General features: G+C 42.4%; 1 protein-coding gene across 1 annotated transcript in view; it reads right to left on the bottom strand.

Annotated features, from left to right (window-relative positions):
* adora2b (adenosine A2b receptor) overlaps window positions 1–26,945 on the bottom strand; it is a 31,228-nt gene that overhangs the window by 2,964 nt on the left and 1,319 nt on the right. The gene's annotated exons all lie outside the window — the stretch shown is intronic.

Genomic DNA, 26,945 nt, shown 5'->3' with positions numbered 1-26,945 from the left:
ATATGCATATAATTATTGGCTTTGGATAGAAAACACCCTAAAGTTTCTAAAACTGTTTGAATGGTGTCTGTGAGTATAACAGAACTCATATGGCAGGCCAAAACCTGAGAAGATTCCATGCAGGAAGTGGCCTGTCTGAGAAGTAGTGTTTCATCTTGTCTCTGTTTATTGAAGACTGAGGATCTTTGCAATAACGTGACACTTCCTACGGCTCCCATAGGCTCTCAGAGCCCGGGAAAAAGCTGAACGATATCGAGGCAGGCTCTGGCTGAAACACTTTATCGCTTTTGGCAAGTGGCCGCTCAGAGTACTATGGGCTTAGGCGCGTGCCCGAGTCGACCGAATGCTTTCTTTTCTTTTGTCTGTTTACCTAAACGCAGATTCCCGGTCGGAATATTATCGCTTTTTTATGAGAAAAATGGCATAAAAATTGATTTTAAACAGCGGTTGACATGCTTCGAAGTACGGTAATGGAATATTTAGAATTTTTTGTCACGAATTGCGCCATGCTCGCCACCCTTATTTACCCTTTCGGATAGTGTCTTGAACGCACGAACAAAACGCCGCTGTTTGGATATAACGATGGATTATTTTGGACCAAACCAACATTTGTTATTGAAGTAGAAGTCCTGGGAGTGCATTCTGATGAAGACAGCAAAGGTAATAACATTTTTCTTATAGTAAATCTGACTTTGATGAGTGCTAAACTTGCTGGGTGTCTAAATAGCTAGCCCTGTGATGCCGGGCTATCTACTCAGAATATTGCAAAATGTGCTTTCACCGAAAAGCTATTTTAAAATCGGACATATCGAGTGCATAGAGGAGTTCTGTATCTATAATTCTTAAAATAATTGTTATGCTTTTTGTGAACGTTTATCGTGAGTAATTTAGTAAATTCACCGGCAGTGTTCGGTGGGAATGCTAGTCACATGCTAGTCACATGCTAATGTAAAAAGCTGGTTTTTGATATAAATATGAACTTGATTGAACAAACCATGCATGTATTGTATAACATAATGTCCTAGGGTTGTCATCTGATGAAGATCATCAAAGGTTAGTGCTACATTTAGCTGTGGTTTGGGTTTATGTGACATTATATGCTAGCTTGAAAAATGGGTGTCTGATTATTTCTGGCTGGGTACTCTGCTGACATAATCTAATGTTTTGCTTTCGTTGTAAAGCCTTTTTGAAATCGGACAGTGTGGTTAGATTAACGAGAGTCTTATCTTTAAAATGGTGTAAAATAGTCATATTTTAGAAAAATTGAAGGTTTTGCATTTCTAAGGTATTTGAATAACGCACCACAGGATTACACTGGCTGTTGAGTAGGTGGGACGCAAGCGTCCCACCTAGCCCATAGAGGTTAACACTATGATTTGACTATTAGATGTTCAATGTTTCCTTTGAATAATAATTTTTTTAAAGCATAGTTTCACCATATTAAAACGAAAGTTCAGTTCACGTAACAGGGTTGATCTTAAAACAAGGGACAGTTTTTATGAATCACTAAATCACATGAAATAAATAATAATCTTCAGAAATGACTTTGTCAAACCACAAAATATCTAGGGCTTTATAATGATGGTGAAAACTGAATTTTTGCTCTTTAGCAAGTCTTTATTCATATAAAAAAATATGATTTATTGAACTTTCCATGTGGTCTACACTAAAGGGCACTTCAATTAAAATAATAGCCTTCCCTGTGGCTCAGTTGGTAGAGCATGGTGTTTGCAACGCCAGCATGGTGTGTGCAACGCCAGGGTTGTGGGTTTGATTCCCATGGGGGGCCAGTACAAAAAAAAAAAAAAATGTATGCATGCACTACTGTAAGTCGCTCTGGATAAGTATCTGCTAAATTACAAAAATGTAAATAACAGGCTTTTAAAATGACATATTTGTGCACAATTTCTACTTAAAATAAAAGACACTAATTTCGTGGAACGACCCTTCTATCGACCGAGGTCTGGGTATGAATGCCATTGGGCTCCATATGCTCTGTTCCAATATCCATAGTATAGACTACCACTTATTAAGGAATATGTTGTATAGGGAATGCATTCTAAGTGGCATGTTAGTATTAACTTCTTGGTGACAGGGGGCAGTATTCAGAAATTCAGATGAATAACATGTCCAAATTAAACTGCCTGCTACTCGGGCCCAGAAGGTAGGATATGCATATTATTAGTAGATTCGGATAGGAAACACTCTGAAGTTTCTAAAACTGTTTGAATGATGTCTGTGAGTACAACAGAACTCATATGGTAGGCAAAAACCTGAGAAAAAAATCCAACCAGGAAGTGACTTGTAGTTTTTCTATCTAATCCCTATTCAAACTACAGTGTTTGTGGGGTCATTTTGCACTTCCTAAGGCTTCCACTAGATGTCAACAGTCTTTAGAACCTTGTTTTATGCTTCTACTGTTACTGGGCAGAGAATAGGAGCTGACTCAAGCCTGGGACCAACGAGTTGTTTACTGCGCAGGCACCCAGGCACCCTTCCTTCTTTTTCCTCTGTAATGAATACGCTATTGTCCGGTTGGAATATTATCGAAGATTTATGTTAAAAAGACCCTAAGGATTGATTGTAAACATCGTTTGACATGTTTATACGAGCAGTAATGGAACTATTTGACTTTTCATCTCTGGTTTTGCGGACTCGCGTTATGCCTTTGGATTAGTGATCTGAACGCGCGAACAAAACGGAGGTATTTGGACATAAATATGGAGTTTATCGAACAAAACAAAAATGTATTGTGGAAGTGGAAGTCCTGGGAGTGCATTCCGAGGAAGATCAGCAAAGGTAAGTGAACATTTATAATACTAATTCTGAGTTTAGTTGACTCCAGAACTTGGCGTGTAACTGTATAGCTAGCTTTGATGGCTGAGCTCTGTACTCAGAATATTGAAAAATGTGCTTTCGCCGTAAAGCTATTTTAAAATCTGACACAGCGGTTGCATTAACCTGTTGGGGCTAGGGGGCAGTATTTGCACGGCCGGAAAAAATACGTACCCGATTTAAACTGGTTACTACTCTTGCCCAGAAACGAGAATATGCATATAATTAGTATATTTGGATAGAAAACACTCTAAAGTTTCTAAAACTGTTTGAATGGTGTCTGTGAGTATAACAGAACTCATATGGCAGGCCAAAACCTGAGAAGATTCCATACAGGAAGTGCCCTGTCTGACAATTTGTTATCCTTCTAGGGCATCTCTATCAAAAATACAGCATCTCTGCTGTAATGTGACATTTTCTAAGGCTTCCATTGGCTCTCAGAAGGCGCCAGAAAGTGGAATGACGTCTCTGCAGTCTCTGGGCGAAAAACAGCAGGAGTTTTTGTGAGTGGTCAGGCTGAGAACAGTGACACTGGAGTGCGCGTCCACGAGAGGACTCCATGTTTTTCTTTCAGTCTATGAATGAATATAACGTCGCCCGGTTGGAATATTATCGCTATTTTACGAGAAAAATCGAATAAAATTGATTTTAAACAGCGTTTGACATGCTTCGAAGTACGGTAACGGAATATTTTGAATTTTTTTGTCACGAAATGCGCCCACCCTTCGGATAGGGACCTCAACGCACGAACAAAACAGAGCTATGTCAATATAACTATGGATTATTTCGAACCAAAACAACATTTGTTGTTGAAGTAGAAGTCCTGGGAGTGCATTCTGACGAAGAACAGCAAAGGTAATACAATTTCTCTTATAGTAAATCTGAGTTTGGTGAGGGCCAAACTTGGTGGGTGTCAAATTAGCTACCCGTGATGGCCGGGCTATCTACTCAGAATATTGCAAAATATGCTTTCGCCGAAAAGCTATTTTAAAATCTGACACCGTGATTGCATAAAGGAGTTCTGTATCTATAATTCTTAAAATAATTGTTATGTATTTTGTGAACGTTAATCGTGAGTAATTAAGTAAATTCACCAGAATTTTGCGGTGGGTATGCTATTTCTGAACATCACATGCTAATGTAAAATGCTGGTTTTTGATATAAATATGAACTTGATTGAACAAAACATGCATGTATTGTATAACATAATGTCCTAGGAGTATCATCTGATGAAGATCATCAAAGGTTAGTGCTTCATTTTGCTGTGGTTTTGGTTTTTGTGACATATATGCATGCTTTGAAAATGGCTGTGTGATTATTTTTGGCAGGGTACTCTCCTGACATTATCTAATGTTTTGCTTTCGCTGTAAAGCCTTTTTGAAATCGGACAGTGTGGTTAGATTAACGAGAGTCTTGTCTTTAAAATGGTGTAAAATAGTCATATGTTTGAGAAATTGAAGTTATAGCATTTATTAGGTATTTGTATTTCGCGCCACGCGATTCCACTGGCTGTTGACTAGGTGGGATGCAAGCGTCCCACCTTGCCCAGGGAGGTTAAGGAGAAGCGTATCTATAATTCTTTCAATAACTGTTGTAAAGTTTATCAACGTTTATGATGAGTATTTTTGTAAATTGATGTGCTCATTCACCAGAAGTTTGAGGGAATACATTTTCTGAAGATCACGCGCCAATGTAAAATGGGGTTTATGGATATAAATATGAACTTTATCAAGCAAAACATACATGTATTGTGTAACATTGAGTCCTGGGAGTGTCATCTGATGAAGATCATCAAAGGTTAGTGATTCATTTTAGCTGTATTTCTGGTTTTTGTGAAGCCTCTCCTTGCTTGGAAAATGGCTGTGTGGTTTTTCTTGTTTAGGCACTGTCCTAACATAATCTAATGTTATGCTTTTGCCCGTGAAGCCTTTTTGAAATCGGACACTGTGGTTGGATTAAGGAGAATCTTATTTTTAAAATGGTGTATAATACTTGTATGTTTGATAAATTTGAATTAGGAGATTTTTGTTGTTTCGTATTTTCCTGCCCTGCTATTTCACTGGCTGTTGATAGTGTGTACCGCGGGTGGGATGCTAGCGTCCCAGATGTCCCAGAGAGGTTAATATTGGAACGTTAAGTAATCTATGATCGAATCAATGTAAGAATTTGCTTAAGAGCAAAATAGCTGAATCTGCTGCAGTGAACTGGAGTATTGCACAAAGAATGAGAATTTGGCCATTTGTGATGTGTTGAGCAAGTAAGAAGTTAAGAATTTATTTATATATTGGCAAACTGTTACACCACATTTCACTGAGCACATTGATTCAGAGACAGGCATGTGAAAGGAAAAACCGTCATAGAGTACAACTCATCACCTCTCTAAGAACAACAGTCTATCTATACAGTGTTGAACACACAGAAGTTATACAGTGCCTTCGGAAAGTTTTCAGACACACCACATGTCTATATAAGGTCCCACAGTTGACAGTGCATGTCAGAGCAAAAACCAAGCCATGAGGTCAAAGGAATTGCCCGTACCTACCCGTAGCACTCACATCTGTAGCCATGAAGTGCTTTGAAAGGCTGGTAATGGCTCACATCAACACCATTATCCCAGAAACCCTAGACCCACTGCAATTTGCATACCGCCCCAACAGATCCACTGATTGATGCAACCTCTATTGCACTCCACACTGCCCTTTCACACATGGACAAAAGGAACACCTATGTGAGAATGCTATTCATTGACAACAGCTCAGTGTTCAACACCATAGTGCCCTCAAAGCTCATCACTAAGCTAAGGACCCTGGGACTAAACACCTCCTTCTGCAACTGGATCCTGGACTTCCTGATGGGCCACCCCCAGGAGGTAAGGTTAGGTAACAACACATCCGCCACACTGATCCTCAAAACGGGGGCTCCTCAGGGGTGTGTGTTCAGTCCCCTCCTGTATTCCCTGTTCACTCATGACTGCATGGCCAGGCATGACTCCAACATCATCATTGAGTTTGCCGACGACACAACAGTGGTAGAACTGATCACAGACAATGATGAGACAGCCTATAGGGAGGGGTCAGAGACATGGCCGTGTGCTGCCAGGATAACAACCTCTGCCTCAACATTATCAAGACAAAGGAGATGATTGTGGACTACAGGAACAAGTGGACTGAGCACGCCCCCATTCTCATCGACGGGGCTGTAGTGGAGCAGGTTGAGAGCTTCAAGTTCCTCGGTGTTAACATCACCAACAAACTATCATGGTCTTAAACACACCAAGACAGTCTTGAAGAGGGCACGACACAGCCTATTCCGGGTTCCCCGGGCGCCAAAGATGTGGATGTCGATTAAGGCAGCCCCCCCGCACCTCTCTGATTCAGAGATTTCCTCACGGCGGAAGTTCAGCGTTACAGCGGGATTTCAATTTAAAGGCAATGTTCCTGCGTTAGCGGAGAATGCATTCACCGTAAACCAGTGGCAAACCATGACTATAGGACATAGGCTTTCAGAGGAACCAAAAATCTTCCATTACGTTGTATCAAACTCAGAAATCAAAAAAAGAACTGAAAACATAGCATCACTTAATGAACCCGATATTGTGTATTTTGTAGTTGGACAATTCTAGTTGTAGTGAAGGAGGAGCAATGCTGCCGCACACACAGTGACAGTTCAGCATGGACACAACATGACACACAGCATAAAATAATGCAACCAGCAAAACAAAAAACACTGTTTACATAACCTATGGTAGCCTAACACCACTATCACACTATCACCCATAGCAATAACAACAGTGTCACATCAACAGTGACAGGCTCAAGGTGCTGAATGGACAGCGACCGTAGGCTAATACCTGTGCACTACATAGAGCTGAAGGAGAGACAGGTTTGGTCAAACACATAGACACGGCTGATATGACAGGCAACAGCAGTCACACACAGCATCAAATAACGTTAAAGATGAAGCATCCCATTCACTCCAGTAGGCCCCTTGAAATCAGAACAATACAAAAGCACAACCATTTCATTTCCAAAATGAAATTAATAAACCAGCTATTACTTCCCTTTGCAAAAATATTTTATCACGTTCATCACACTAACCGGTGATCTGAGGTTTAAATGCAACAACGTTTCACAGTCATTATTTTCAAAGAGATGTCTAACAGCAAGCAAGCTGCAACAAAACAGTACCACTCACCAGATGATGATCATTTGGAAAATAAGTTTGAAAGAAGTTCATTTTGATCATCCTGTATAAACACAGACTTACTTCCTTGACAACAAACAAGAACTTTGAGGAAATCTGTCAGAACAAGTTCACAAATAAAAAACATAGTTATACCTCATGTAGGGATTTTAAAGACACGGACATGAGTTTGAACTCCTGGAAAGATATCAGGGGGGTAATTTGGATAGATGTGGTAAAGAGGTCAATGGAATTCATACTGTGGGGGATAGAAGGATGCTGGATTGGCGCACATTCAACAAATCTGATCTAACAACGTGGATATTTGTCAAATCCGTCATGATTTATGTGTTGCAACAGGCCCACAATGTGGTTATTGCTGCATAACATTTAGAAGTTGTCCCTTTTCCGGTTTAGAAAAAGTGACTGCTAAATGCTAACTCCCATTCGTATAAGCTTTTAGAATAGCTAGCACACAGAAATCAGTTTTGAACTGTAATGCAGTTGATTGGTGACGATGACATGAACATGTGTTGGGGTTGACATCCATACCAGCATTATACTCTGTTTTTTACCTCAACATAGTGTGAAATACACATATAAATAATAACCTAAATGTAGGGTAATTTTGTTTGGGGAGATTCGGGATGGAGATGCAGGTGTGAAAATAGTGCAATCTTTTAACTTCATGCTATCTTGGCTGAGCTTCTATTGTCAAGCACTGGGAAACAGATTCCAACATCTCAGAAGAGGTTAGGTCTTTTCATTTAGTCAGTTGCTTGTAATTACCTGGAAGACTATAGAGGTTAGCCCTGAATCACTACGAGTGATGCGGTGCAGACCAATTTATTGGATGCGTATAAGAGCTTCCCGATGCGCTAGAAGTATGATTGCTCTGACGTCTGCAGAGGCCTGCATCACAGTAAATGCTGTACGGGCCACTGCAGACTCAGATTGACCATGCAGAGCCAAGCATGGGGAAACTACTGCTTGACCCACTGATTATTTCCTTTTGTCCTCACTAGTGAAATGTCTAGGCACGTCCCTTCTTCAAACGGTCCCACCCATTGCAAGTCAAAATGTGATGGGTTTGTTTACATCCCTGCTAGTGAGAATTTCTCCTTTGCCAAGATAATCTATCCACCTGGCAGGTGTGGCATATCAAGAAGCTGATTAAACAGCATGATCAATTACAGGTGTACCAATAAAAGGCTAATCTAAAATGGGCAGTTTTGTCACAACACAATGCCACAGATGTCTCAAGTTTTGAGGGACTGTGCAAATGGCATGCTGACTGCAGGAATGTCCACCAGAACTTTTGCCAGAGAATTGAATGTTCATTTCTCTACCATAAGCTGCCTCCAACGTCATTTTGGCAGTACGTCTAACCGGTCGCACAACCACAGACACGTGTAACCACGCCAGCCCAGGACCTCCACATCCAGCTTCTTCACCTGTGGGATCGTCTGAGACCAGCCACCCGGACAGCTGATGAAACTGAGAAGTATTTCTGTCTGTAAAAAAAAAACTTTTGTGGGGAACAACTCATTCTGAGCTCCCCAGTGAATGGGCCTGACTCTCAAGTGGTTGGGCCTATGCCTTCCCAGGCCCACCCATGGCTGCGCCCCTGCCCAGTCATGTGAAATCCATAGATTAGGGCCCAATTAATTAATTTCAATTGACTGATTTACTTATATGAACTGTAATTGTTGCATGTTGCATTTATATTTTTGTTCAGTATAATTTTTAAAATAAATCCTTAGGCCTTCTCTGGTTCTACACTGCCAAAAATGCTGCATATGTCGGCTCAATCAAAAATGACCTTTAAAGGTGCACTATACAGAAATATCTCTGCCATTTCGTGGTTGCTAAAATTTGGTCGGGTCACCCAAAAAGTTGTATATTGCAGTTTTCATTTTCTATTACGCAATCTGTAACGCTTCAGCGATACAGATTGAACAGAGCCCTAACACTGAGTTCTCAAGCCAAACCATGAAACCATATAGCAAATATACAGTAGATATAGGATAATCAAATCAAAGTTTATTGGTCATGTACACAGTTTAAGCATTTGTTGTCAGTGCTCATGTGACTTCACTTTGCTCTGATTATAGCATGTAATAATGACATGTAATGTCATTATAGTTGAGTCACCAGCCACGCTAATCATGTAAACAATATTTCCACATGATATTTCCTCTAGGACGACAAATATCAACGACAATTGAAGTAATCTACATACACTCTGGTAAGGCATATGATATTTCTATACAGACTAATAGTTAAGTGCAATGGAGAAAATTACTTTTTGGTTTTATTCAAAAACATGAAGTGGTCGTTCTCTGCTGCAAATGTTTTTCCCTTCCCTCCTCATGAAACAGCTGCAATTTGGCAGTAAAATGTCATACAAGTTAAGTTTCACAGGCAGCAGTAGCTCATTTGACAAGATAACCGTGGCTTTCAATCATTACCTACAGTATTAGTACTGTAGCCCCTCAGACGCCAAGGCCTCAAAACAGATGACTGGGACTTTAATAATGCAGCAGTAAATGATTCTACCTCTCTCCCTATTTCTCCATGTCCCCATCACTCTCTCCCTCAGTGAAGGATGCTGTGGCTGTGCCCCCAGTGCCATCAATAATCCACAGACAGCCATGACCATGTTTAGGGACCTGAAGTGATGGGCCCTAAGGCTATAGGGTGGACACACATCACTCCTTCCACTCTCTTCTTCTCTCATCATCCATACATTTCTCAGTCTCTCTCTCTCTCGTCTTAGTCCTCTAACCTGTAAGTCAAGCCCAGAAAGGTTTGTGTTCCAGACAGTGACTAATATCTGGGGGTGGACAGCTCTCTCACTCTCCCTCACACACTCTCTATTTCTGTCTCCCTCTCTCTCCTTCTCTGTCTTCATCTCACTTTCCCTCGGGCCCTCTCTCACTCTCTATATATTATCTCCCTCTCTGTCCCGCTCTCTCTGATGGGATGGTGACAGTCCTCTCTGTGAGGGCCAGTAAATGAGCGGCTGAGCAGATTAGTTCTGGCATGACGACAGCACGCTGGCATTTCTCTCACTCTCTCTCTGTCTCCCTTTCTTCTGTCCCTCTCTCCCCACACATCGCTTTTCTAACCCCATGGTTCCTGGGCTTCCGCCTGGGGCACATTGCAGCCCACAAACCTCTGCCAGGCTAGTACACAGAGTCAATAATCACAAAGCACATCCGCTTAAACATGACAGAGATGTCCACAGTATAGTCTCAAACAGAGATGTCCACAGTATAGCCTCAAACAGAGATGTCCACAGTATAGTCTCAAACAGAGATGTCCACAGTATAGCCTCAAACAGAGATGTCCACAGTATAGCCTCAAACAGAGATGTCCACAGTATAGTCTCAAACAGAGATGTCCACAGTATAGTCTCAAACAGAGATGTCCACAGTATAGTCTCAAACAGAGATGTCCACAGTATAGTCTCAAACAGAGATGTCCACAGTATAGCCTCAAACAGAGATGTCCACAGTATAGTCTCAAACAGAGATGTCCACAGTATAGTCTCAAACAGAGATGTCCACAGTATAGTCTCAAACAGAGATGTCCACAGTATAGTCTCAAACAGAGATGTCCACAGTATAGTCTCAAACAGAGATGTCCACAGTATAGTCTCAAACAGAGATGTCCACAGTATAGTCTCAAACAGAGATGTCCACAGTATAGTCTCAAATAGAGATGTCCACAGTATAGTCTCAAACAGAGATGTCCACAGTATAGTCTCAAACAGAGATGTCCACAGTATAGCCTCAAACAGAGATGTCCACAGTATAGTCTCAAACAGAGATGTCCACAGTATAGCCTCAAACAGAGATGTCCACAGTATAGTCTCAAACAGAGATGTCCACAGTATAGCCTCAAGGGGAACAGATGTTTCTCTTTGACCCAGTGGCAACCTCATGATTCTACCCCCAAGCCATAAGACTCCTGAACATCTAGTCAAATGGCTAACCAGACTATTTGCATTAGCCTACACTTTGATTATGCAAATCAAATATCACTTTGATTATGCAAATATCCTGCCCTCACATGGCATAGCACCAGCAGTTCTTATAGATCGGCTCAAGAGATTTGAGAGTGTGATATCTCTATGTGAGATGTGTGATATTATCTGTAGCCACAGACCAAACTAGTACAGTCATACCAGGATGTAGAGGCTTGGATTCATGGCGATGAGGTGCCACATGTTGTGAACACAAGTGAGCACATTCTGCTGTCACTCTGGATGAGAGTAGGCCTAACAGTACGACTCTCAGGTGGAATCTGGTCTGGTGAATGGAAGTATCATCAACACTTTAATGCAACCCAGAGCCATACAGTGAATGTATTGCTTGGATGGAAACTATGAATAATGCTGGTGTGTATGAGGCTTGGCTTTATGGTTTTGTACAAACAACATGTGTGAATTTCCTTCAATGTGTTGCAGAATTGTGATAGATAAAGGTGGCGAGGAGTGGTTTCTTCTTACTATTTATACTCTTTGTTGCTGTATTTACATCATATATCTGTTATGTGTGATAACATTAATGTAGTAAGAAAGACCTGTTGCCTGAAACAACTGCAAAAGCCAAAATGACAAACTTTATTGAGACAGCCTGACAGTGTTTGGGGCTCAATAGTGGCAAGTCCACACACTTAGTTTGGCAATACCATCCTTCTGAAAAAAAAGCCTTTAAAAAACAGTTTAGTCTCATTAGCAGAGGAAAACAGTTTTTCAAGGACACAACAATGGTTCTTTCTGAGCATAGAGAAACATGTGGGGCCTGAGAACATGAAGTGAAGAGATTGTTGGTGAGAGACAGGTAGGTGAAGAAAGCCCTGGCAGATTTGTTAACTCTTGGAACATGGATAGCCAGAGGTTATGCTATTGGATCTTTCCCTTCAAACGGTATGGTGTTGGTGGAAGAAAATACATAAATAGTTTGATGTCTCTTTCTGAGAAACATGAAAAGGAAACAAAGGCTCTAAAACGGGTGTGTATTAGTGTTATCAGAGGGTGCAGAGCAGAGCTCCATCTCTCATGGTTTGAAGCATTTGAGTCTGCCTTTTCACTTCCACCAGAGCCAGCTGTGAAAACAGTCTGTTCTGAGGGAACCACAGTCCCACAAGACTAAGGCCCCGACACACACAAATGCACAGTCACACACTCACAAACACATACACAAACTAAGGAAATGGCTAGAGTAGAGTAATTTGAGCTGACCATATACCTTTCTCATTGCCACATGTGTGATGTGGGGCTGGGGTAAAGGGGAAAACTGTAAAAAAGGATGTTTAAATCCGTCTGGATTTCTAAAAAGGAATGTTGTTATGAAACTATATGATGCATTTGCTGGCATTGAGCAGGAACCTTTCTGTATATGATGATGAGATGTCCTTTTATTAACACCCCCTGAGGAATAGTCTGACTATTTACCCATGAAGGGAATAATGAGAATAACATACTGGGAAGGGTAAAGACAATTTGACTGATTGAGGACATTCTTGGGAAACATCTGTAAATGGAAAAGCAGCAGTTTGCCTTAAAGGGCAGGTTGCACGATATATTTCCACAAATCTAACAATGTAGATTGATGATATTTCATCGAAACAAAAATTAATTTACCAACAATAAATTGCTGCTTTGTCGTCAAGAAAGGAACAGCCTGGTGGTGGCTGCAGTGCACTGTTAACCGGCATGTTTGATCGAAATGTAAGAAGATGGGTAGAAAGTCGGACCGATTCGGGCAGACTGGGTCAGGAAATCCCCTAGCACTTCAGTCATATGCGGGTCCTACTTTGTACCAAATGATTACGATGACTACCAACAGTGGAGTCACCATGAATCTGAGGCTAAAAACAGGTTCTGTGCACTGACCACCGACGTTACAGTATGTCGGCGGGCGACTTTGGTGATGATGGAGTTGAATTGGGTAAATTGGTACTAAAGTGCCCAGAGTTTTGTCATGTTATGTTGCTAGTAGATGATAAAAAACAAAGCTAGTCAGCTATCTAAGTGCACCGGGCCATACAAAACTAACTGGCCCACTTGCACCATACAGATCTAGCATGGTGTTTGGGGATGGAATAATCTAGCTAGCTAGCAAGTAAGCTACAACAACTCAATCAACAGAATACTGCATGTTTTGCAGAAATGAATGGTCAAATACTGATTCATGTCATTGTTTATTTCAAAGTACAGTTGAAGTCGGAAGTTTACATACACTTAGGTTGGAGTCATAAAAACTCGTTTTTCAACCACTCCACACATTTCTGGTTAACAACTATAGTTTTGGCAAGTTGGTTAGAACATCTACTTTGTGCATGTCACAAGTAATTTTTCCAACAATTGTTTACAGACAGATTATTTCACTTATAATTCACTGTATCACAATTCCACAATTCTGATAGGCTAACTGACATCATTTGAGTCAATTGAAGGTGTACCAGTGGATGTATCTCAAGGCCTTCCTTCAAACTCAGTGCCTCTTTGCTTGACATCATGGGAAAATCAAAAGAAATCAGCCAAGACCTCAGAAAAAAATGTGTAGACCTCCACAAGCCTGGTTCATCATTGGGAGCAATTTCCAAACGCCTGAAGGTACCACGTTCATCTGTACAAACAATAGTACGTAAGTATAAACACCATAGGACCACGCAGCCGTCATACCGCTCAGGAAGGAGACACGTTCTGTCTCCTAGAAATGAATGTACTTTGGTGCGAAAAGTGCAAATCAATCCCAGAACAACAGCAAAGGACCTTGTGAAAATGCTGGAGGAAACAGGTACAAAAGTATCTATATCCACAGTAAAACGAGTCCTATATCGACATAACCTGAAAGGCCACTCAGCAAGGAAGAAGCCATTGCTCCAAAACCACCATAAAAAAGCCAGAATACGGTTTGCAACTGCACATGGGGACAAAGATCGTACTTTTTGGAGAAATGTCCTCTGGTCTGATGAAACAAAAATAGAACTGTTTGGCCATAATGACCATCGTTATGTTTGGAGGAAAAAGGGGGAGGCTTGCTAGCCGAAGAACACCATCCCAACCATGAAGCACGGGGGTTTCAGGATCATGTTGTGGGGGTGCTTTGCTGCAGGAGGGACTGGTTCACTTCACAAAATAGATGGCATCATGAGGTAGGAAAATTATGTGGATATATTGAAGCAACATCTCAAGACATCAGTCAGGAAGTTAAAGCTTGTTCGCAAATGGGTCTTCCAAATGGACAATGACCCCAAGCATACTTCCAGAGTTGTGGCAAATGGCTTAAGGAAAACAAAGTCAAGGTATTGGAGTGGCCATCACAAAGCCCTGACCTCAATCCTACAGAAAATTTGTGGGCAGAACTGAAAAAGCGTGTGTGAGCAAGGAGGCCTACAAACCTGACTCAGTTACACCAGCTCTGTCAGGAGGAATGGGCCAAAATTCACCCAACTTATTGTGGGAAGCTTGTGGAAGGCTACCCGAAATGTTTGACCCAAGTTAAACAATTTAAAGGCAATGCTACCAAATACTAATTGAGTGTATGTAAACTTCTGTCAAGGTGTGCGCTACTGGTGGAGAAGTCAGGTGCAGGAGAGCAGAGAGTTGTGAACAGGCGCACACTTTATTTAGGCAGAGGCAATAAAACAGACAGACGCCACTGGGTCAAAACCTCCAGCCAAAGGTAAAAGTGCAAGGCGCGAAACAGTCCAAAAAATGATCAAATGTTTTACGATAAACATCCCTCGTGAGAATACCATGGAATAACGGGGGAAAAACCCAGCCTGGCACGTACACACGCAACACGTAACAAAATCTATTTCACACAAAGACATGGGGGGGGGAACAGAAGAATAAATACATGCAGTGTGATTAGGGAATGTCAACCAGGTGTGCAGGGAACAAGACAAAACAAATGGAACAATGAAAAATGGAGCGCGATGGCTAGAAAGCCGGTGACATCGATCGCCGAACGCCGAGCAAGGAGAGGAGCCGACTTCGGCGGAAATCGTGACAACTTCTGACCCGTCGGGAATGTGATGAAAGAAATACAAGCTGAAATAAATCATTCTCTCTACTATTATTCGGACATTTCACATTCTTAAAATAAAGTGGTGATCCTAACTGACCTAAGACAGGTCATTTTTACTGGGATTAAATGTCAGGAATTGTGAAAAACGGAGTTTAAATGTATTTGGCTAAGGTGTATGTAAACTTCCAACTGTATTTCTTTATTTTTGCTGAACTGCCTGATCTTTATTGGCCGATATAACTTGCAGGATATCATGGTAGCTAATGTTTGTGTTTGCCATTATACCTCGATTTAAGTTGGCTTCAGAGTGCCAAAATATTTTTCAAAAACAAAAAGGAGGATGTGGGTCTTATGTGGACAGTGGCTTCACTCCTGCTCTGTAGTGCTCCTCTTTACGTCACTTTTCCCAACGCTTTTCCAACATGACTTCGGTCAAATTTTGATAAAATATAAATACAAATGTAAAGTGATATGTCGTACTGGGACTTGTAGTTGGAAGGATGAAACAAATAATAATGTTTACCAGCAACCTAAACGTAAAAAAATACTGAACGTAAACTTTTTCCCGGTAAATGTAATAAGTTATTACATTAATCGGTGGTTATTACATTAACTGGTGAGTAACATCTTTTTAAGTGTATAATGTAATAACGTCAACCAATGATGTAATACCATACCAAAATAAAATAAAAAATGTAGTACTTCAGTCAATTTCATGCACATACCACCACCCACTGCCAATTGCAACACAAACAAACTCATGCACATCATACAGGAATACTCATAGAGACTCTACAAGCCCACAAATGTAAACACACACACACACACGTAATCTCCAATAGTTCCCTGTAAACAATAATGAGGACGCCCCACAATGTGTCATGGTCCCCTGGAGGTTTTGTCTAGTTCCCGGTTTGTCCCGGGGATGTCGCCCCTCCTCAGAAAAAAGTATTGTACCTAGGGCACACAGACCCTAGTTTCATTACACCTCACCCCTTGTTACTGTTGCCAAGCCCGTCAAGGCCCTGATTGGTGAACCACTGATCCATTCACAGCTCTTTTGGCAATACTAGGGACACACACAGTGCTTTTAACCTATATATTTGACATAAATTACATTGTGTATGTTTATTTATACAGTTATTATTATTTAACATGTCATCACCTGGAACACCTGGGACAATCACGTGACAAATACCTCCAAGAACGTCCTGGGGAACTTCAGGGGACCATGACACAATGTCACAAGAACGTCCTAAAAATGTCCTCAGTGATGTCCCGGGACCAACTAGGAACTAGACAAAACCTCCAGGGGATCATGACACAACATCCCAAGAGTGTCCTAAAAACATCCCTGGGGACAAAGGTTCGGGAGGTGGTCACCTGGAATGCATTTCAATTAACAGGTGTGCCTTGTTAAAAGTTAATTTGTGGAATTTCTTTCCTTCTTAATGCGTTTGAGCCAATCAGTTATGTTGTGACAAGGTAGGGGTGGTATACAGAAAATAGCCCTATTTGGTAAAAGACCACAGGAAAGGAAGACCCAGAGTTACCTCTGCTGCAGAGGATAAGTTCATTATAGTTACCAGCCTCAGAAATTGCAGCCCAAATAAATGCTTCACAGAGTTCAAGTAACAGACACATCAACTGTGACTGTGTGAATCATGTCTTCATGGTTGAATTGCTGCAAATAAACCACTCCTACAGGACACCAATAAGAAGAGACTTGCTTATGCCAAGAAACACGAGCAATGGAAATTAGACCAGGGGAAATTTGTCCTTTGGTCTGGAGTCCAATTGGAGATTTTTGGTTCCAACCGCCGTGTCTTTGTGTGTAGTGTGGGTGAACGGGTGAAACGATGATCTCAGCATGTGTATTTCCAACAGTGAAGCATGGACAAGGAGGTGTGATGGTGTGGGGGTGCTTTGCTGGTGACACTGTCTGTGATTTATTTAGAATTCAAGGCACAGTCAACCAGCATGGCTACCACAGCATTCTGCAGCGATAAGCTATCCCATCTGGTTTGTGCTTAGTGGGACTATAATTTGTTCTTCAACAGGACAATGACCCATCACACCTCCAGGCTGTGTAAGGGCTATTTTACCAAGAAGGAGAGTGATGGAGTGCTGCATCAGATGACCTGGCCTCCACAATCCCCTGACCTCAACCAAATTGAGATGGTTTGGGATGAGTCGGACCACAGAGTGAAGGAAAAGCAGACAACAAGTGCTCAGCATATGTGGGAACTCCTTCAAGACAGTTGGAAAAGCATTCCAGGTGAAGCTGGTTGAGAGAATGCCAAGAGTGTGCAAAGATGTCATGAAGGCAAAGGGTGGCTACTTTGAATAATCTCAAATATAAAATATATTTTGATTTGTTTAACACTTTTTTGGCTACCTCATGATTCCATATGTGTTATTTCATAGTTTTGATGTCTTCACTATTATTCTACAATGTAGAAAATAGTAAAAATAAAGAAAAACTCTTGAATGAATAGGTGTTCTAAAACTTTTGAACGGTACTGTACCTATTCAGGTCCCAGCACCAATGGGACAGACTGGTGTCTTACCTAGGTCTCCTGCAGGCCACAATACTTTTACCCTGCTAAATTTAAACATAGGCATTAGAGCAGGGAGCTTACACAAATCTTTAGGTCTCAGACAAGTTTAATTACACCTACATCACATTTCAGGTGCTATCCCCTACTGCCTTGGTGGCCATGTGTAAGGCACTTTGCACCCTGCTACGAGGGAAAGGCTGACCCTGTTCTGTCTTTGGTGGGTACGGTAACAACAAAAATACATGTTTCCATTATACAATAGACTTTTATATTTAAATAAAATGTTGCCTGAATGTGTGTGTGTTATTTTGTTCCTGTTCCTGTGAGTGTCTTTGCATTCATGTGTTTGTAATACAGGTTGAGTCTGTATGTACGCGAATATACCAGTACACCAAAGGGGGTATACATATGCATTGATAAAATCTTTATGAAATCATTCATAACCCTTTCATGAATGTTGCAGTATCATTCACCCTAACTTTCATAACACATTAAACGTGTCACGTCCTGACCAGAAAAGGGGTTATTTGTTAGTGTAGTTTGGTCAGGACGTGGCAGGGGGTGTTTGTTTTATGTGGTTCGGGGTTTGTGGGGCTATGTACTTATGTAAGAGGGGTGTTTGTTTAGAGTGTTCTGGGGGTTTTGGTCTATGTTCTAGGTTAGTGTTTTTCTATGTTCAGTCTAGTTTTCTACTTCTATGTTTAGGGTTTGTTGATTGACCTTCAATTGGAGGCAGCTGTTCCTCGTTGCCTCTGATTGAAGGTCCTATGTATAGGGGTGTTTGTGCTATGGGGGTTTGTGGGTAGTTGTTTCCTGTTTTGTGTCTGTGCACCTGACAGGACTGTTTAGTATCGTTTGTTGTTTTGTATACGTGATTTGTTTGTTTTTCCTTCTTTTGATTTAATAAAGAAGATGAGTATACACGTTCCCGCTGCACCTTGGTCCAATCCTTACGACGCCCGTTACAGAACTACCCACCACCAACGGACCAAGCAGTGGGGTAAGGAGCTGGAGAGGAGCTATCGGGAGTCGTGGACCTGGGAGGAGATCTTAGCCGGAGAGGGACCATGGAGGAAGGCTGGAGAGGACCGGGAGTGTTTTGCTGGAACACGGTTGGCATGGAAGCCTGAGAGGCAGCCCCAAAACATTTTTTTGGGGGGGGGCACACGGGTAGTTTGGCTGGGCCAGGGTTGGTAAGCCAACTCTCCGTGCTTACCAGAGACTGCGTGGTACTGGTCAGGCCCCGTGCTATGGGGTGATGCGCACGCCGTCGAGGTCAAGCATCCACAGGCCGGTATGCTCAGTGCCAGCGTCCTGCATTTGCCGGGGGGAAGCGGGCACCCAGCAGTAAGGGTGGTGCCAGTCCTGCGCTCGAGACCGCCAGTACGCCTTCACGGCCCAGTGTATCCTGTTCCCGCTCTCCGCACTAGCCCTGAGGTGCATGTCTTCAGTCTGGCGTCTCCAAAGCCAGCACCACGCACCAGGCCTTCAGTACGACAGCCCAGTCCAGGATGTCCTGTTCCTGCTCCTCGCACTAGCCTTGGGGTGCGTGTCTCCAGTCTGGTACCTCCACTACCAGCCCCACGCACCAGGCCTCCAGTGCGTCAGCCCAGTCCTGCTCGTCCTACTCCTGCTCCTCGCACTAGCCCTGTGGTGCGTGTCCCTAGTCTGGCAACAGTGCCCCGTCCAGAGTGTCCGGCGACAGTGCCCCGTCCAGAGTGTCCGGCGACAGTGCCCCGTAGAGAGAGACGGCCCACAGTCCGGAGCCGAGAGAGACGGCCCACAGTCCGGAGCCGAGAGAGACGGCCCACAGTCCGGAGCCGAGAGAGACGGCCCACAGTCCGGAGCCGAGAGAGACGGCCCACAGTCCGGAGCCGAGAGAGACGGCCCACAGTCCGGAGCCGAGAGAGACGGCCCACAGTCCGGAGCCGAGAGAGACGGCCCACAGTCCGGAGCCGAGAGAGTTGGCCCACAGTCCGGAATCGGCGCAGCCAGAGTCGCCCTTCAGCCCGACGTCTCCAGCGACGCCCTTCAGCCCGAGGTCTCCAGCGACGCGCATCAGCCCGAGGTCTCCAGCGACGCGCATCAGCCCGAGGTCTCCAGCGACGCGCATCAGCCCGAGGTCTCCAGCGACGCGCATCAGCCCGAGGTCTCCAGCGACGCGCATCAGCCCGAGGTCTCCAGCGACGCGCATCAGCCCGAGGTCTCCAGCGACGCGCATCAGCCCGAGGTCTCCAGCGACGCGCATAAGCCCGAGGTCTTCAGCGATGCGCCATAGCCCAGAGACTTCGGGAGGGGTAGAGTTTAATGAGTATTTAGCGGGGGTGGACAGGGTAGGTTGGGGAGTAAGGCCGGAGCCTGAGCCACCTCCGTAGTAGGGGGTTGGAGGGGGGGTGTAGCACAAGAACCGAGACGGTGGCCACCCTCCCTTCCCTCCCTTTAGTTGGGGATTATTTTGTTGTTTGTGTTTAGAGTTATTGAATTAGGTTTTGTTGTTTTAGGTGCATCCGGGGTCTGCACCTTTTGGGGGGGGGGGGTACTGTCACGTCCTGACCAGAAAAGGGGTTATTTGTTAGTGTAGTTTGGTCAGGACATGGCAGGGGGTGTTTGTTTTATGTGGTTTGGGGTTTGTGGGGCTATGTACTTATGTAAGAGGGGTGTTTGTTTAGAGTGTTTTTAGGGTTTTTGGTCTATGTTCTAAGTTAGTGTTTTTCTATGTTCAGTCTAGTTTTCTACTTCTATGTTTAGGGTTTGTTGATTGACCTTCAATTGGAGGCAGCTGTTCCTCGTTGCCTCTGATTGAAGGTCCTATGTATAGGGGTGATTGTGCTATGGGGGTTTGTGGGAAGTTGTTTCCTGTTTTGTGTCTGTGCACCTGACAGGACTGTTTAGTGTTGTTCGTTGTTTTGTATACGTGATTTGTTTGTTTTTCCTTCTTTTGATTTAATAAAGAAGATGAGAATACACGTTCCCGCTGCACCTTGGTCTAATCCTTACGACGCCCGTTACAAAACGTCAATCATATGTTCATTATAGTATTATGTTATTTTATATTAGAAAAACCTGGTTAAATTGAGCTTGATGGTTGCTGGTGTTACTGACTGGTTTAGTTCTGCGCAGCACAAGACTTTGATAGCCTCTGTTGAGCTGAAGCCAAGGTGTGAGCTTGTGGAGCTAATGCAAGTCTTCAGGTTTCAGGCAAGTTCACTCAACATGTTAAAATGACACCAATAGCCCTGGTGCCATCCAGATCTGACCTCCAGATTTGAAATCGTTCAAATACTTTTAGCGTTTGCTTGATCTTGCCTGGAGTGCCAGAGTGATGGGTTTTGCAGTTTTGGGACTATTCCACGTCCATCAACATAAGGGAAATAATACATGAAGACATTGATTTTGGTATGTTATTACATGATCGGTTGAAGTTATTATGTTATTCATCAAAACAGTTGCTACTGACCTAATGTAATACCCACCGGATAATGTAAAAATAAGCTTGGTTAATAATAATCAAGTAAAGTGTTACCCGGATATGTGTGTGTGTGTGTGTGTGTGTGTGTGCTTGTGTGTACATTACAATGTGTGCTTGTGAGTGTCTCTATGAGTATTCTTGTATGATGTGCATGAGTTTGTCTGTGATGTGATTGGCAGTAGGGTTGGTATGTGCATCAAATTGAGGGAAGTAGTACATAAAAACATCTATTTTTGAATGTTATTGAAGTTATTACATTATTCATAAAAAAGTTGTTACTCACCGGTTAATGTAATAATTTTTACATTTAGCGGGAAAAGTTATTACGTTTACCGTTAAACATTTTATTATGCTTAACCGGCAAGTTATTACATTTAATGGATTTATTTCAAAAAATCAAAAGTTATTACAAATAGAAAAGTTATTACATTTACAGGTGTTATTCCATTTACCGTTGTTATTCCATTTACCGTTATTCCATTTACCGTTATTCCATTTACCGTTGTTATTACATTTGCCGTTATTACATTTACCATTGTTATTACTGTCACGTCCTGACCAGTAAAGGGGTCATTTTGTTATTGTAGTCGGTCAGGACGCGGCAGGTGTGTGTTTTGTGTGTTTCATTTTTTTGGGGGGTTATGTTCTATGTTAATATATTTCAGTTTGTTCTAGTTCTTCTATTTCTATGTTTAGTTTATTGGGTTGACCTTCAATTGGAGGCAGCTGTTCCTCGTTGCCTCTAATTGAAGGTCCTATTTAGTAGGGGTGTTTTTCCATGGGTTTTGTGGGTAGTTGTTCCATGTATAGCTGTGTAGCCTTTCAGGAATGTTTTTCGTCATTGTTTTTGTGTAAGTGCTTTGTTTTGGTTTCCTTCTAATAAAAGATGAGTATCCATATACCCGCTGCGTTTTGGTCCACTTTTTATGACGCACCTGACAATTACATCTACCGTTGTTAGTGTTTCTTACATAACTTGATAACAAGTGGAGTTCTTAAAGTCTATGAATCTGTGCGGTTTGATTCTGCAAAACTGGCCTCCTCTGTGTCCTCACTGTTACTTTAGGTGGCCACATACAGTTAGGGCCTTTAGTTTTCCTCCTGGCTGCAAGACCAATTAGGCCTCTGGAGTCCTGTGAGCAGGAGAAACTCATTTTTACATTTTTTTTTTTTACATTTTAGTCATTTAGCAGACGCTCTTATCCAGAGCGACTTACAGTAGTGAATGCATACATTTCATTTCATGCATTTTTTTTGGTACTGGCCCCCCATGGGAATCGAACCCACAACCCTGGCGTTGCACACACCATGCTGACGATGCAAACACCATGCTCTACCAACTGAGCCACAGGGAAACTCCTGACCTTAGTCATACTTTATGCTGATAAACTGCAATTTCAAAATAAATACCCAGCTGATGTCCCAGTTCTTGTCTTGTGAGACAGAAGATGCAAATATTTTTTTCTCTATCTGAACCAATTTGTCTCCTCTGTCATTGGACTGCCAGGCTGGCAGACTGTGTGCCACCATCAGTGTGCCCCTCTGCCACCTCCAGCTCTATATCAATAAGATGACACTGAGGCCAGCCGGCTAGGTATCGATCCAGTGGGCCCAGCCATTGTCTCTGACTCTGAGAGGGAGAGAAAGGTCTGATGATCTACTATAGCGCCCTTTAAAGTGTACCATGGGCGGTGCCTCAAGGTATACATCAATATGCCATTACAATCTTGCAAGAATTATCTACTGTCATATGCGTCGTCAAAGGTGGACCAAAACACAGCGGGGATATGAATACTCATCTTCTTTTAGTAGATGGAAACCAAAACAAAACACTATTACAAAAACAACGACGAAAAACAGTCCTGTAAGGCTCACAGCTATACACGGAACAACTACCCACAAAACCCATGGAAAAACACCCCAACTAAATAGGACCTTCAATTAGAGGCAACGAGAAACAGCTGCCTCCAATTGAAGGTCAGCCCAATAAACTAAACATAGAAATATAAGAACTAGAACAAACATAGAAATATATTAACATAGAACATAACCCAAAACCCCCCGAAACACACAAAACAAACACACCCCTGCCACGTCCTGACCGACTACAATAACAAAATGACCCCTTTCCTGGTCAGGAAGTGACATCTACAGCTGCTTTTCCAATGATCTACAGCATCTTTTCCTATGTCTCTTCAGGCACCCATGACCTATCAAAAAACAAGCCAGAGCCCAGTGCCCCCCACACTATAACATAGGTTTTTATAGGCCTACTGAAAGTATATGCCTAGGGTTATCTACACAATGAAGATTAACAGTCACGAAAGAAACCCCCAGGAATGTGTTGGTCTGTGTGGTGTGTTGTAGCCTGTACGCCTAAATGACTTGTCTTGATCTACTTCGACTGCAGATTTTTTAAGTTGCTTTGTCTTTGGAAATATTAGTGCAGCACAAGGAGGCGCATTCTGGATGAACCACGGTCATAGGATTATCGGACCGCAGGCTTAATAACTGGTCTCAACTAAGGCCTATTTTACATTGCCTTATTTTTATAACATTTATTCAGTGCCCCAGACTTTTATTGGCCCCAAGGCTGTAGGCCTGAAGTAAAATGTTAACCGCTAATGTCCTTCTCTCACATTTTTTCAAGACTACTGAATTAGGCCTAAAACCATATCAGTACAGACATAAACATATGTTCTATTTTGAACAGAGACATCACTTCTATACCACTGATTACAAGTAAAAGTTTACCTTGATTTATGGATTATTATAATTATAAATCAAGGCATGGCATCTCCTAAATTGGTTCAAATTGACAGTTTCTATTGCAGTAGCTAGGTTTCCATCCAATTGGCAACAGATTTTTATGTGAATATTCCAAAATCTGCATAAAAACAATATGCACATTTTCCCACTAGATATGTCTTTCCCTCAAATTTACTTGTTGCATACAGATAATGACGTAGTGCACATAAAAATAACTTTAGCGGTTAAATTCCCATGCACCAAATAAAAAATGCAAGTTAAATTGCTTTCCATCACGTTCAACTCTACTGATGGTTTTGTCACAAAAAATGTTGCATTATATAGCGAATGTGTCCACTTTGGTCTTGGCACGTGCGCTCTAGCCAACAGCTCACCGATACAGTGCGGCCTACATGATGACATTATTATGGGGGAAAAAACAAGATTATTTGTATTTGTCAAACTGCAGCCAAGTATGGATCATCATGTCTCCAGAATAAGACCCTCAATATTTAGTAGAAAGGAGCATTAATCCCCATGCGCACCTTCACCACCTTGTAAAGTTCATTATCATTTATTTCATCTGTAGCCTAATAAACTGCATTCTTTCCAAAATCGTAGTGGGAGGACCACAGAATCTATCTACCAAGTTTACTTCGATTTGATGGCTATTATATCAATATTTGTGCATAAAGGCATTTCCATCGCCATTTCTGCATAATACATTTTACAGACACAAAAAGATCACACCTTGTCTAGGGTATTTTGTTATGTCGGCATTTGGAAAGTTTACTGACAAATTTGCTGTTTCCTTCAGGCCTGTAGTGACATTTCTTATCCAACCTGTATTTTACTTGCATAAAAAGGTTGGATGGAAACCTTGTTACTGCGGGACAAATAAATAAACTGAAAGGTGGGTCCCCATGTGTCAGACAAAAAATCCCCACCAACACAGGCTCCCCACATGGATGTGTTTTGTGCCCAGTCCTGTACACTTTCTGTACTTTCCCATCCTGACAGACACCTCATCAAGTTTGCTGATGACACTGCCCTGATCAGCCTGTTGCATTATGATGATGAACACCATGGCCCAATTCTAAATGACTTTGTAGAGTGGTGTGATGAATCACACTTTGTCCTCAAAACCAACAAGACCAAAGACGTGTATAGATTTCAGGAAGCGGACAACACCCACCCCTGCAACATCTATCAGAGGTCAGGACATAGAGTTTGTAGTTAAATACAAATATCTGGGTGTCCTGTTGGACAATAAGATTCAGTGGAGTAAATGTGCAGGCCTGATCTACAAAAAGTGTCACACCCTGATCTGTTTCACCTGTCCTTGTGCTTGTCTCCACCCCCTCCAGGTGTCACCCATCTTCCCCATTATCCCCTAGGTATTTATACCTGTGTTTTCTGTCTCTCTGTGCCAGTTTGTCTTGTATGTTCCAAGTCAACCAGTGTGTTTTTCCCTGTGCTCCTGCCTTTTCTATTCTCTTTTGCTAGTCCTCCCGGTTTTGACCCTTGCCTGTTTTCTGGACTCTGTACCCGCCTGCCTGACCATTCTGCCTGCCCTGACCTCGAGCCTGCCTGCCACACTGTACCTCCTGGACTCTGAACTGGTTTTGACCTTTTGCCTGTCCATGACCTGTCTCTTGCCTACCCCTTTTGGATTATTAATAAATATCAAAGACTCAAACCATCTGCCTCCCGTGTCTGCATCTGGGTCTCGCCTTGTGCCCTTATAAAAAGGGTCAGCAGAGACACGGGTCTCTTTTCATGTTGACTGTACTATACAGACTCTGTTTTACAAATATTTCATTTAGAGTATTTTAACTTTTTGCATTGTTTGTTGGTTTGGTCATGCCACTGTCAGTCAGAAGAACATGCTGAGAAGGATTATCACCACAGCAAGCAAGATACTTGGAGTCAGACAAACAGGCCTGGATGAGATCTTTAAGGTCAGGGCCCTCCGCAAGGCTCACAAAATCCATTAAGACCCAAGCCACCCCCTCTACCTGGACTTCTAACTACTCCCATCTGGGTGCAGGTATAGGGCACCCGCCTGCAGAAAAAACAGTATAAGACAATAATTTGTGACAGGTCTGATATTTCTAAAATATAAAATATTTGTAGATCTGTTTAACACTTTTTTGGTTACTACATGATTCCATATGTGTTATTTCATAGTTTTGATGTCTTCACTATTATTCTACAATGTAGAAAACCCTTGAGTAGGTGTGTCCAAACTTCTGACTGGTACTGTATGTCTAAGAGAGCTGAAAGCAAGTTCAAACAAAGGGCTTTATTCAATCATATTGTGGAAGTTCAGCATTACAGGGTGATTAAAATGTATAGGTAATGTTCCCACAATAGCAGATACGGTAAACGCTGCATGTCGGCTCAATCGGAAATTACCTTTACATTTCTATCGCTTCAGCAATACAGATTGAATAGAGCCCAAAGTGTAGCAATAGTTATAGACAGACGTGGTGGCATAGAGGGATGATAGAAATGCAGTTAAAATCCCAGATAACAACATGGTGAAGAATGATTACTGTACATGTCTGAACATGCACAATGTAATCATGTATGTCAAAGATGCTAATGTGATCACTGTTTGTAAGACGGGTTGTTTGTGTGTATGTCCCTAACCTTGCCAACAGACAAAGACCACTGAATGGATTGGTGGTTCACCAATCACAGCCATAATGGGCTCAGCAAAACAGTAACAAATGGTGATGTGTAATGAAATCAGTGGGCATACCCAGGTAGGTCGGTAGGAAGAATTATTTCTTAAAGAACGTTATTTTGGGTCCATACGTTCTGACAACTGGTACACTGAATGTCCTGGCAACATCCTAAAAACGTTCTGACGTGGTTTACACTGACGTCCCGAGAACATTCCCCTGTGACCATCACGAGCCGTCCCGATGACAGGCAAAAATGATGTCCTGGGAACGCCCCAAAAACCTTTTTAAGGGATGTCCCTGGAACAAGCCTGGGAACTAGCCAAAAATCTCAAGTGGACCATGACATAACGTCCTGAAAACGTCCTCAGGGACGTACACAGAACAAACAGAGAACTAGACAAAACCTCCA

Source organism: Salmo salar, chromosome ssa04 (genome assembly GCF_905237065.1).
Source record: "Salmo salar chromosome ssa04, Ssal_v3.1, whole genome shotgun sequence".
NCBI classification, from domain to species: Eukaryota; Metazoa; Chordata; class Actinopteri; order Salmoniformes; family Salmonidae; genus Salmo; species Salmo salar.
This window is presented reverse-complemented; position numbering and strand designations above follow the sequence as displayed.